The following is a 12,408-nucleotide window of genomic DNA, read 5'->3' on the forward strand; positions in this document are numbered from 1 at the left end:
AAGAACAGAAAGATAACTAGAAAATCCCAAATTATTGGAAATCAAACAATACATTTCTGAGTAATAATGGGTCAAAGGATAAGCCTCAAAAATAAAATATATTGAACTAAATGAAAATGAAAATATAACTTATCAAAATTTGTGGTATGTAGCAAAAGCTTAAATGGAAACATTAAATTCACATGTTGGAAAATAATAAAAGACAAAATCAAAAATCTAAGTTTTCACCTAGGATATTACAGGAAAAGGAGCAATTTAAATCTAAAACCTGAAAAAGAAATTATTAAAATTACAAAAAATTTACAAACAGGAAGACAATAGAAAAAAATCAAAAGTTTATTCCTTGAAAAGATCATTCAATCTGATAAAAATGTATCCAGGCTAACAAAGAAAGACAGATAGTTTACCAATGTTAGAAATGAAAGTGGAGTTTACCCTATAGATTTTGTATACATTTAAAGAACAATGAAGCATTATTTTGAAAAAGTCTACATTTACACATTTGAATATTTAGTTGAAATCAACAATTCCATGAAAGACACAGCTACCAAAATGCACATAAGAACAGATAACTCTATTCCCAACTTAAAATTGAATCAATAGTTAATAACATTCTAAAAAAATCACAAGACCCAGATGGTTTCATTAACAAATTGTACCAAATATGTAAGGAAGAAATGTTGTCATTTCTTTACAATTTCTTATAGAAAATAGAAATAGAGACCTTTTAATTCATTCTATGATGCCAGCATTATCTAGAAATGAGACAAGAAAAAAATTACAAAAAAGGAGAACTATACATCTCTCATGACTAAAATAGCCCTTAGAATATTACCAAACTAAATGCAACAATGTATAAACCCGTTATAAATCACAAGTAGAATTTATACACATAAATCTGATCATGCATTTGGAAAATAATGCAATCCATCACATCAGCAAAATAAAAATCATATAATCATATCAATAGGTGCAGATAAAAACATGTGACAAAACCCCAAATTCATTTATGGTAGAAACTCTCAGCAAAATAGAAACAAAGGAGAACTTCTTCAACTTGATCAAATAAATTACAAAAACTCTGCTGATATGCAATATCTAGTGGTAAGAAATTGAATGCTCCCCCTAAAGTCAGGAAGAAGGTGAGACTGTCCTTATACCATTTCTGTTCTACATGATACCAGAAGTTCTAGTTAGTCTAGTAAAACAAGAAAAAGAAATAAAATGGCCATTGATTGTAAAGGGAAAAAAAGAAAACTGTCTCTATTAGAAGACAGCAAATATTATACGCTTTGTGGATAACCCACAAAAGCAATCCTGGAACTGATAAGCAAGTATAGCAAGGTTGTAAGATTCAAGATTAATAAAAAAATCAATTGTGCTTCTACATTCCAGCAATGAAAAATTGAAACTTAAAATAAAGAATACCATTTACAACATACAAATGCAAAAGTATGTATAGGAGTTATGTAGAAAACTATAAAACATTGCTGGAAAAATCAAGGATGATATAAATGAATGGTGATATATTTCATATTCATGGATAGGAGGACTCAATTGTTTAGATGTCAAATGTTTCAAACTCAATGTACAGATTCTACAGAATGCAAATCCAAATCCCAGAAAGCTATTTTGTAGACATGTATAAACTCATACTAAAATTTAAGTGAAAAAGCAAAAAGACTAGAGCAGCCAATGCAATATTGAAGAGGAAGTACGAAGTTGGAAAGCTGTAAGACTTACTATACTATAGTAATCAAGACACTGTGCTATAATAATCAAAGAATATGTTCACTTACATAGAGAGAACTCAGAAATAGACTCCCCAAGTATATTCAACTGATCTTGGGCAAGGAGCAAGGACAATTAAATAGACAAAGAGTGTTTTTTTTTTTAACTAACAATATTAAACTAACTGAACTTCTACATACCACATACAATAAGGAAGAAAGGAGGAGGAGAAGGATAAGGAGAAAAAGAAGACGAGAAGGAGGAGGAGATAGAAAAAAGGGAGGAGGAGGAGGAGGAGGAGGAGACAGAGACCTTGTACTCTTTTCAAAAACTAAGTGAAATGGATCACAAATGTAAAACTACAGAACTCTAGAAGAAAACAGAACTAGTTTTATGTAGTCCTACTTTGGATGATGTTTTTAGATACAAATACCAAAAGTATGATTCATGAAAGAAAAAAATCTTAAGTTAGACTTCATTAAAATTAAAGACTTCTGCTATGTAGAAGACACTTAAAAAATTAAAAGACAAACCTTACCTCGGCAGAAAATATTTCAAAGCACATATCAATACTTCTTCATAAAAACTCTTAAACTTCTTCATAAAAACTCTTAAAATTCAACAATAAGAAAACAACAACCCAATTAAAAATAAGCAAAATACATGAACTTCACCCCAAAGATAAACAGATGGCAAATATACAATTGAAAAGATTCTCAACAAATCATAAAGGAAAATAATAATATTATAGCACAAGTCTATGAGAATGCCATATACAGGATATTATATACATTTTATATACACACACATATGCTTACCCACACAGACAGTACCTAACTTATGATGGTTCCACTTATTTTTTTTAATATTTTATTTATAATGGCACAAAGAATATGCATTCAGTAGGAATGGTACTTCGAATTTTGAATTTTTTCTTTATAGAACTCTTCTCGAAATCCTGGTCCACAGAAGCCTCAGTTATCAATCAAATCACAAATGTAAACACCTGATACTTTATAGTGCACTGTGCTGCTAATCCATAAGGTGCAGTAGGTTAGGTGTATTAAATGCATTTTGTGATTATGAAAATTTCAATCTACAATGGGTTTATCTAGGTGTAACCCCATCGTAAATCTTGGAGCCTCTATTTGTGCTTTTGTGTGTGTGTGTGCGAGCATACACATTAGTCCAATTAATTTGAAAACGTTTTTCTGTACAAACCCCTGCGTGCAAATGTCTATAGAATATCTATTCACACTGGACAAAAACCGAGAACCAACCAAATATCCGTCAGTGGGTGACTAGATTAAATGTGCTGCAAACAATCAGATAGTAAAAGAGAAATATTGACACATTCGACCAAATGAATCTCAAAGACATAATGGTGAGTGAATAATCCGTTTTCTGCCTGTCACATCTTGCATAATTCCATGAATATGAATTCTCACAAAGAGAAACACATAACCATGGAGAACATATCAGAGGTTTCCAAAGGTTAGGGCTTGGGGAACAGTGTGTCTATTAAGGAACAGTACTAGCGTGTTTTTTGGGTGACGTATTCTGATTGTGCTGCTGATTACACCAATCCAAGCAACTGTTTAAAATCATAGGTTTTCAAACCAAAAAAGCCAATTTTCCCAAATTAATTTAGCTAGCCAAGTTACTAAACATTATCAAACAACGTTCAAAGTCAAGGTTAAAGCCCTAAACTAGTAAAATAACGTTTCAAGAAATGCATCAGGATTGTATTAATTACCTGCAATATAATATCTTATTTGGAATAAGGGGGCGCAGTTACACCAAAACAGTTGATGTGAGAGCAGGCAGAGAGCAAAGTGCAGAACTTGGCACTAGTCAAGGTAACTAACTTAAGTAGTGGCATGAAAAAGTATTAAGAAGAAATGGGAGAAAGGTCAGACAACCGGGTTCGGAGACAAAGGACTATGCTCAGATTAGACTTGATAGTTTGGACCCGGAGCAGGCGGGGAAGTGGAGCAGAGACAGAATATATGGGAGAAAGTTTGGGATGCTTAGAAAAAGCGAATCAGTCCTTAGGAATGGAGGGGTGGAAGCAAAGTCAAGAGGCCGATAGAAAAAGCAAGCTATGCTAGCAGCATTTGGTGCAGTTCAGGTGTTCGGACGCCTAGAGGGTCAAGCGTGGGAACGTGGGAGCGTGGGCGCCGGTTGAAGGGGCGCTTGAATAATCTGGAGATTCAGAGCCCCTGTGCGTGTCGTGATAGCGAGCACGCGCGCTCCAGGCCGGCTCCACGCGGCGGGGGCGGGGTGCGGCGCAGCGCGCGCGCACTTTCGCGCTGGGTGGGGGCGGGGCGCGGCTGCGACCGGTGACGTCAGGGGGAGGGCGCCCGCTGGGTGGCTGCGGGCGGAGCCGGGAGGCGGGCGTTGCGCGCGGCCTCGGGCGGAGCGGAGGGGCGCGAGGGGCGGAGCGGAGCGCGGGAGGAGGCGGGGGAGGAGAGGCCCCCGGGACCAGGAGCAGCAGCTGGGGAGGGGGCCGCGGAGCCGGAGCGCGAGCAAAACAGCTGATCTGGTTTTCCTTTAAGGCTAGAGAAAATGGAAGTCGGGTAGAGGCGACTGCGGCGCTGCGGGCTGGCCGATCGGAGCAGCGCGGCGCGGCAGGTGAGACGGCGCTGGCCGCGGTGCTGCCGGCTGGCGGCCGGGCCGGGCCCGCAGACTAGGCAGGTGCGCTGTCCGCGCGCCGGCGCGGGTTCCCTCCTGGGCTCCGCCAGGTGGGCGCTGAGGCCGTGGTCGCGGGGCCAGAGTGCGGGACGCTGGGGGCGCGGGCCCCGTGCTGGGTTTGCCAGCGCGTCTGCATTGCGGGCTCTGCTCCGGACCCCGTGGACGCCTTCGCCACCCGCTCTGGCCCGGCGCCGCGCGTGTCTCTCGGGCAGGGCGCGGCGCTCCTACTGGGTCGGGGCAGTTCTCTCCTCCTGGCCCTTTCACCTTCTGCATTGGAACGTGTTGTCAGGCTTGGGCGGACCGACCCCTCCGTCCGTGTGGACGCGTCGGGGGTCCTGCGGTGCCGACCGACGCTCGGGTAGGGCCGGGCCAGAACAGCGCGCGAGGCCGCTAGACCGGCACCAAGGCTGTGGTTGCGTGGGCCACAGCTTACTCGCTGTCTTCTAGCTGGACAGCAGTCGAACCATTGATGCAGTTTGTCTGTGAACCCGGAGGCCTTCCCTAGTATCTCCTCACTGGAGGGGAAAAAATTGCATCTGCTGTGCTTTAAGTGCTCCTTTAAATTTGGGAGATGTCAGTGATGTCATCATTAACTAAAACTTTCCTTCATTGGACACAACCGTTCAAGTGTACCCTCCTCCTGCCTGGTGCAAGCTATTGCAGCCCTTTGAGGATCCTTGCAATAAAGCAGATTTGCCTCTGTTCTGTTAACTCAAAACATCACAGTTTTTTTTTAATCTATTGGCTTGAAAATTAATAGATAGATTTAGAGTGGCTGAAGGGAAACTTGTTAGATTCCAACAGATCTGGGAATGACTTCCTCCACAGCACACAGATATAGGGGAAAGTCATGTATGACAGGACATGCTTGTGCTTGCCTTTATTTTTGTAAATGAACGTGAGCTGTGAGAGGAACAATTTTAAAAGATATTCTGTTTAATGAAACAGATTATGTGTCCAGGTAAAGGTGGACATTGGGGCCTAAATTTTTGCTGGCCTTGATTCCTTGGGGAAAATCTGCAGATCTTCTCCATCCCTCCCTATCAGGGTGTGTCTGGAAAAGAGCTGCCCTGGGGCAAAGAGTGCCAGCCTCACTAGGGTCCTCCTAGCAGCTATGTGTTCCTGCGAGCTCCAAGACCTCGTCTACATCCAGAGAGGGTCCAGGGACTGCAGAGACTGGAGATCTGTATGGCACACCAAGTTCTGGGGAAAATTCCTCCCTAAATGCCAGCAATACACCATCATTTTATTGTGGAAGTTCCCAGGGAACAACTCCTGTGGGAATAAAAGTAAGCAAGTTCCCAGGACAATCTAAACGTCTACTTAAGACAATTGTATCAAAAGGATATCCAATAAGGGACAAAAGTATTAACATTTTTGTATTTAATAATTAATGGCAGATCCTAATTGGTTAAAACAAGATGGCTTAAATTATTAGTGTGCTCATATTGGGTCTGCAAGGAATTTAATACCATATGCCACTCATGCACAAAAATGTTTGAAGCTGATTACAAACATGAAGCTTTTGAACCCTGGCTTGGTGTGGTGGGGGCATTGAAAGCAGTGTTTTACTTTAGGCCCTACATATTTGGGGTAACAGTGGGGGGAAATTTTTGCTTTCTTGCCAGATGCAGTCTCACTGAAGTCTGGATCCTGAGTGGCAGGTGTTCCCTTAGTAATTCCTGAGGCCTTAGCCCTAGTAGAGGAAGAGAAGGGCACCTTCTTCTGAGTGAGCACCTTTGTTTATGCCTGGGTGAGGGTCTTGTAAGCCTTGTAGTAGCATTGGTTCCAAATGAACTGCTTTTCCACAGTTTTTCTCCTGCTGCACGTAGTTGCTTTAGAACTTGAGCTTTTAAGACTGCATTTCTTCTGTAATTAAAGTGTCCTGAATTGTGAGAAGGGTGGTTTGTAGGACTCTGAACAGTGAACTCTTAGAAAATTGAGTCTGTGAAACCAGTGTGTCCCATCAATTCATTTTTTCCCATCTGTAAACCTGTGAAAATATTCACCATAGGCTTTATTTTTAATTCACTGTAGTACTTATGAAAATATAAATGTGTTTCTACTAAATCTTTAGTCACTTATTTCCTAAAACATTTTAAAAACAATAACTTGAAAGCCTCTTCATCTTACTTTTATGTGTAGGGTATCATGTCTTCCATTTCTAAGAAGATAAGATTGTCTTGCCCTTTTTTTTTTTTTCCCCTCCCATTCCTTCTGGATCTTAAGGTCATTTATCATGTCTTAGGCACACAGAATAAAGGCTGAGTCAGCTCCTGCCAGGCCAGCAGGGGGCATGCTAAACATGGTTTGGAGGGTCTTTACCCAGCTGCCTGGAGAGAGGATTGCCAAGTTGATGGGAGGGAGGTTCAAAGGTTCATGTGTGTGTACACATGTGTGCATTTTTGTGTATGTCTGTGTATACTGTACCCTCTCAACTTCCCCATCCCCTCCTGTCTGCTCAAGGGATGGACACTAAAGGGTAGGGCAGGGAGGCACATTCTTGAATGACCAGAGGTTGGGGCATCTGGAAGGTGCGCCTACCTCTATCAGACAGAGAGATTGCTTTAATAATAGCAATCTCTTGTTCTTGGAGAGTGGCTATTGGTTCTTAGCCCAAGGTTTGATAGTTCCCTTTTACATGTGAACCCTGTGAAGAACATTAGGAGGAGAGAAAAAACTTTGGTTTAAGTAATACAATCAGACTGCGATAATCTGAGTCTGAGGATACAGTACTTTTTCAGGTTGTGAAGGCAAAAATGTTGTCTTGGAGAGGAGAGAGTTTTCCTTAGGGAACTGCAGGCCTGCATCCTGTTGAGCACACACCCGTGCCAACCAGGGTAACCCACGGAAATACCTCCCCCTTTAATGTTCACCCTTGGATTTTACTCCTAATTGACTTAAACCCTGAACCCTTGAGTTGTGGTACTTCCCAGGGAGCTCTACTCATCCTCCTTGACCTCAAGATTTCTCTGTTGGAAAAAAGCAAATGTTTAATTGATGAACATTTATTTCCCCCCAGAAAATGATAACAGAAGAACCAAGGCAACTGTGCTTTTCATTTGAATGTGCTTAATCTGACTGTAAGTGTGTGTTGAGGCTTTTCTTTGCAGGGACTGAGCTCAGAAAGGCCAGCTCCTGCTTGAGGGTCACCTTAGCGAGCTGCTGTGGCCATCTTTCACAGCTTAGATGATTATCTCAGAGTCTGGTTGTATTACTAAGATCAAATACTCATCTTTCCTCCTGAGGTTCTCCATGGAGCCCACATGTAAAAGGAAACTATCACATCTTGAGAGAAAAGAGGGCCTATTAGAGAATTATTCAGACTAGGCATTTCCTTATGCTTCTTATTCCTTTGAAAGTACCTGAAAAACCAAATTATTGATTTCAAGGGGCAGTTGGCAAATACATGTTTTTTAGCATTGTGCTGAACCAGGTTTGTCACTTTGAATACTATAAATAGCTAAGGAGGAAGTGCCACTAGATATAAAAACAGGTGTCACCAACTCCCTTTACTAGCTGTCCATCACTGAGGGTGATCACAGAATATCCTATTCAAAGTAAATCCTGAAGTCCATAGGTATTTAAGTGGAAATAAAACATGCATGTTCATTTTATGATATATTTAATTTGAAAATACCCTTGAACCTTGAAAAGAGAAAATTACCCATTGGCAGACTGCTGCAACCTCTAGGTAGTTTGTGTGTCAGATCAAGAATAATATGGTCTTAACATGGATGTGACAGAACAGTGCAGAACAGAACTTTTACCACACTTTTGGGATGGAGTTCTTTATCATTCATGGTAACAGGAGCAATGAGTTAAAAGGAAGTCTTTAAAATGCTGAAATCCAGGGAAAGGCTGGACACTGCCTTTTTACTTGCCTGTGCTATGGAGATGTGTTTAGCTGGCTGACTTTCACGCAGTGTATTTGGACTGGCAAGGGAGTTAAACCTAGGTTTGGAAGGTGTGAAGGCATTGCCTGGCCATACTCCAGTTTCCTTGTAGCAAAGGAAGAGAGTTAGCCCCCCATATCTCCAAGGTCTTATCTGGTAAAATCCTGTAACACCAGTCCTTGATATTACATTTTCCTGCTATATGCCAAAGACAAATAACATTAATGATTATGCAAGTTTTACATACATCTTTTTTAGTTTAAACAAATAAGTCTAAAGTAAACTCATCTTGTAGGTTTAAAGGATTTTGAGTTTTTCCTCCAAAGGATATATTTTCAGTTTAAGCGTAGTTTGTTCTTACCTAGTTTTCCTTACAATATGAAGGAAATTTGATGTCTGAATTAATATACATGAGTGAGATGCTAGACTGAGTTATGAAATATAAAATTAGGCCTTTGCAATTCGTTTCCTTGTCTTTTCAGCATTTCTTTCAATTGTATTAGCTTACTGAAGCATTTCATGTGGTGCTGGACCCCACGCCCAGCCCTTTGTGAGATCAGATTCAGTTTCTCAGTCACTGAAACAAGCATTTAGGAGCTTATTTGAGAGGAGGTGGCTGTGTGAACTGGGGACAGACATCTGTCCCTGGTGCTGTCCCTGCCAGGTTGAGCCTTGCTACCTCTGAGAAGACCCTGGTTCTGCTGTACCCAGAGCTGACATAACAATCCCAGAATAATTTGACCACCTCATTTCTGTGCTTGGGTTTTAGGAATTGCCTACAGCAGACTCTGCTGGTTCTTGCAGCAAGCTCAGGGATGGCCTTGTATGTCTTGTGCAGAAGACACTGTACCATAGCATTGTCCCTGACGTGACATGCCCTTCTCCCCTAGTTTCTCCTACTTCCACCCCAGAAGCTGATCCAATACCCTTTTATTTTGGGGTTTCACGCAGTTAACCATGATTACAATCAGTTTCCCTATTATTCCTTTAATGATTTGAGACCTGAAGACAATGTGTATTTGTCTTGGTTTGTTTTCTGTTGCTGTAATGAAATATCCAAAGCTGGGCAATTTGTGTTTTTAAAAAAGGTTTATTTAGCTTACAGTTTGGGAAGATGAAAGCCCAAAATTGGGTGGGTTCACCTGTTCAAGTTCTGTGGAGGGCCTCCATGGATGTATCACAAATATGGCAGAAGGGAACAAATAAGTGGGGTAACCTCTCTTTATTAAAAAAAAAAAAACCCACTCTTTCAAGAACTCACTCACTTCCTGAGATGCACATTAATCTCTTCTGAGGTAACACCTCCAGGGACCTGCTTACTTCTTACTTTGCACAAAGCCCCTCCTCTTAAAGGTTCTACCACTTCAGCACCATTATACTGAGAATGAAGCCTGTAGCATATGGATCCTTGGGGGACACATTTAAGCCAGTTCAAACCACAGCAATGTTATTGAAGTATGGGCAACACTATTGCATGTATAGTTTTTTCATGCCTTAAGAAATATAGTTCAACATCAACAATAAAATACATAGGTGACTTTTTTTTTAAATGTATGAACCCTGATATTTGTTTTGCTTGTCTTTTAAGTAATACCATTTAATCTCTTGGAGGAATCATCACTGAACGGTACAAAGAAATGGGACAAGTTGTCAGTGGACTTGGACTTGGTCTTAAGCTTAGTGACTTTGAGTGTTATCCCAGGTGGCCTCAAGGACAGAATATCTCTCTGGCCTTTGTGCAGGTTCTAGAGTGGAGCAGAAAGATTTTGCATATGCAGGGAATTCTTCAATTCTAAAGATTGATCAGTCATTCCAATAAAAGGAATTGGAGACAGGACAGAATATGTCTGTCCCACACTAGCCAAGTTCTTCTTCTTCGTCAGTTTATGTAGTTGCAGTGTGTACTTGTACCTCAAGACATGTTTGGATGAATTTGCTTTGACATTTTTTTTTGTGTGTGTAGTGAAAGGAGGAGCCCTAGTTAAAAAAAAAAGAGAGAGGGTCTTCTATGGCTTAGCTATTCTTGTAGATAATTTAGAGTTGCTAGCTTTGTCAATGCTAAAAGAATAGATGGTGAATGCCCTGAGATTCCAGCTGTGTCTCCTAAATCTTTGATGCTGTGGGGCATGTGGATAGCAGGCCCCCAAATGGCTTATTGATTGAGATCATTATAGAACATACTTTCCTATCCTTAAAATTGATTCATGATTCGCTTTTTGCATGAAAAACTATGAGGTGTGTGAGAGGAGGAAAGAGAACTGCATTCCAAGAAAGAATGCATTCCTGGCAAGTCCTGCAAGGAGATACCAGGAGGGGAATCATGTTAATGGACAATAGTGACATGAGGTCCTGCCTGTGAGAGTGGTCTTAGCATTTTCCTCTGAGAGTGGTAAGTTGCCAGGTCAAGGTCTGTACCACTGCCCCCAACCTAAGCAAGTTCTTTTGCAGGGCCTGTTTTTATACCCAGAGGAAATTTAGGGGCTTTGTTACCACATGGAATCTCTCATTGTTGGCTTGACTGATGAAGAGCAGAGGTCTCTGTTCCATCTCTGGGATGACATGGATCCACAAGGAAGGCTGTAGATCTTTTACAAGTGCTGTTGCTCGTTAGGTTGAATTGAAGCTCTGTACTGTTTAACTTGACAGAGTGGGTCTGCAGTTAGGGGATGGGCAAATTGAAAGGTCAAAGTGAATCTCTTGAAAACACTTGTTTTGGAGTTACAGAATGAGTTGCAGTTTGTACCCATATCTCTTGATTATTCCATTTGTAAAGTCTGACTTATATGAGGTGCTGTTTATGACCTTAGCTTTCAGGCCCATTTGGTTCTAAGTGCCCACTTGACTTGGGTTAACAAACCAGGCATAGTCTCTTGACATGGGCAACTTCTCCAGGGTCATCTACCTGCAAGGTCAGCAGTTTCCTATGCTTGATTCTACCAAAGTTGACACCCCATCTGTTAGGTAGTCTGTTCATACATGCATTTTTACAAAGGGGGCTTAAGGCTTCAGGTGCTCAGGGGAAGAATGGATACAAGCAAGTCATCTCACAGCTTAGCATGTAGGCTTTATTGGAAAAATATCAGTGTGTTTTTGTATTTACGTTAAATTCCTTCCATGTCCATGAAATACTGAAAGACCTGGTCCTACCTAGAGGAAGACAGAGCTTCCACTTAGAGGTAGGAAGTTTCCTTCTTCTGGTTAGAGGTTTGAATATATTCTCTAGGTCTCAATTTCACATGTCAAAAATGGAAAAAACAACTGCCTGCCTTCCAATATCCCATTCAATTCTGCAATTCTGTACAAAATTAATTTCCTTATTCTCCCAAAATGCTGACTAAGCAAAGGGAAAGAATACCATATTCATTGTTAAAAGAGAACAAGTAGGAAAAATTAGGTGTACCTTAAAAAATATTTGTCTCCATGTCTGGGATTGAGGAGAATACCGAGCATTTGAACAAATATTTATAATTAGTAATGAATAGTGTGGACACATTCATCCCTCTTGACTGTTAGACCCATGAGGAGAAGTTTGTGTATTAGCCCTTACTGCATTGCATCTCTGAGGCACCTTGTTCAGAGAAGGCTCTCTATTCATGTTTGTTAAATGCATTTACTAGGCCTAGGGGAATTAAAATTAGAAATTTAATTATTCTTTCCAGAATTGCTTAGCTCCCATGAGCTCAGAAGCATTATAATTGAGAATATTGCTAATATAAAATTAGAAACATTTAGGATTTTATCTTCCAGTTCAGTAGCATGCCAAATTTTGTTTATTTGGGTTGTAAAGAGCAAACAAACAAAACCAGATTAGTAATTAACCAGGATGGGATTTGTTTGTTATACTGCAGAGTACACATTCTAAGAAAAGCTATGGTTTCATATTTTCCATTTAACATTTCACAAACATTTGTTGCTGTCTTAGGGAATATTAGCAACATCTGTTTGGAAAAGACAAATGGTTTCTCTATAGATTTTTAAAAATAAGATAAATAAGTTGAACTACCTTGAAAATATTAGTTAGAAAAGAGACAATGAAAGGTCACATGAAAGAGTCATATGTGAAACAATTCTTGTGGGGAAGAAGAAC

General features: G+C 40.5%; 1 protein-coding gene across 2 annotated transcripts in view; it reads left to right on the top strand.

The window, feature by feature from the left end:
- The first annotated feature begins 4,190 nt into the window (after window positions 1-4,190).
- Window positions 4,191-12,408, top strand: part of OTUD7A (OTU deubiquitinase 7A) — a 336,583-nt gene continuing 328,365 nt past the window's right edge. For both annotated transcript variants that reach the window (XM_081291466.1, XM_081291465.1), the window contains exon 1: window positions 4,191-4,365. The gene's annotated coding sequence lies outside the window, so the exon portion shown is untranslated. The remainder of the gene's footprint in view (window positions 4,366-12,408) is intronic.

This window comes from Spermophilus citellus (genome assembly GCF_964194105.1).
Source record: "Spermophilus citellus genome assembly, chromosome: 4".
NCBI classification, from domain to species: Eukaryota; Metazoa; Chordata; class Mammalia; order Rodentia; family Sciuridae; genus Spermophilus; species Spermophilus citellus.